Source organism: Myotis davidii, unplaced genomic scaffold (genome assembly GCF_000327345.1).
Source record: "Myotis davidii unplaced genomic scaffold, ASM32734v1 scaffold24, whole genome shotgun sequence".
Taxonomy (NCBI): Eukaryota; Metazoa; Chordata; class Mammalia; order Chiroptera; family Vespertilionidae; genus Myotis; species Myotis davidii.
The window spans coordinates 5,902,587-5,903,969 of NW_006298312.1; the positions used below are offsets into that span (position 1 = coordinate 5,902,587).

Below are 1,383 nucleotides of genomic sequence, written 5' to 3' on the forward strand. Positions count from 1 at the left end.
GGCCGGGGGGGCGGGGACGCGGAGGCCGCATGCAGGGTGACACGGGTGCCCACAAAGCAGTGCAGCACCATGACTCCTCCTACAGCACTTTCACCAGGGAGTTCTATGACCTGCGCTACCTGTCGGAGGAAGGTTACCCTTCCCCTACTGCTCTTCCTGTGGATCCATTTGCTAAAACCAAAGTGGATGACTGCGGTGAAACTAAGGGATGCTTTAGATACGGGAAACCAGGCTGCAATGCAGAGACCTGTGACTACTTCCTTAGCTACCAGATAATAGGGGCCGATGTGGAATTTGAGCTGAGTGCGGACACAGATGGCTGGGTAGCAGTTGGATTCTCTTCAGACAGGAAAATGGGTGGTGACAGTGTCATGGCCTGCGTCGATGATGACAATGGCAGGATCCGCATACAGCACTTCTATAACGTAGGCCAGTGGGCAAAGGAGATCCAGAGGAATCCTGCCAGAGATGAAGGAGTGTATGAGAACAATCAAGTCACTTGCAGATTTAAACGCCCTGTGAATGTTCCCAGAGATGAAACGATTGTCGACCTGAATTTGAGTTGGTATTATCTGTTTGCTTGGGGTCCAGCCATTCAGGGTAAGCTTGCATTTTGGCATCTGGATTAAACATTAGACACTGCAAAAACAATTTTAAAAAAATAAAATAAATAAAAGGGTAATATGCAAATTGAGCTTCACAGACAAGAAAAAGCTAAAGGAGTTCATCACCACCAAATCAGTATTATATGAAATGTTGATGTGTAATCTTTAAGAAGAGGACGGAGAGGAGCTCTGCTCAGCCACAAGCCAGGGTGCCGGCTGCCAGTACAGCAGTGGGGGCAGAAGCCTCTCCCACCTCCTCAGCAGCACTAAGGACGTCCGACTGCAGCTTAGACCTGCTCCCCGCTGGCAAGTGGAAATCCCCCAAGGACTCCCAGGCTGCCAGAGGGATGTTTGACTGCCAGCTTAGGCCCAATCTCCCAGCAGGTGGTCATCCCCCAAGGAGTCCCAGACAGCGAGAGGGCACAGGCCGGGCTGAGGGACCCCCCGTGAGTGCACAAAATTTTGTGCACCAGGCCTCTAGTTACATTAGAAAGAGCATACACTATGTCCAAGTAGGATTTATCCTGGAGGTACAAGGATGGTACAATATCCGCAAATCAATAAACGTGATACATCACATAACAAATTGAAAGATAAAAATCACATAGTATATCAATTGAAGAAGAAAAAGCATTTGACAAAATCCAACACCCTTTCTTGATAAAAACTCTCACTGATAGGGCAAGGGAAACTAAAGAGAAAATAAACAAATGGGACTACACAAAATAAAAAGCTTCTGTACAGCAAAAGAAACCATCAACAAAACAACAAGAAAGCC

General features: G+C 47.4%; 1 pseudogene; it reads left to right on the plus strand.

The window, feature by feature from the left end:
* The first annotated feature begins 8 nt into the window (after positions 1-8).
* LOC102752894 lies at positions 9-634 on the plus strand (annotated as a pseudogene).
* Positions 635-1,383: the final 749 nt, after the last annotated feature.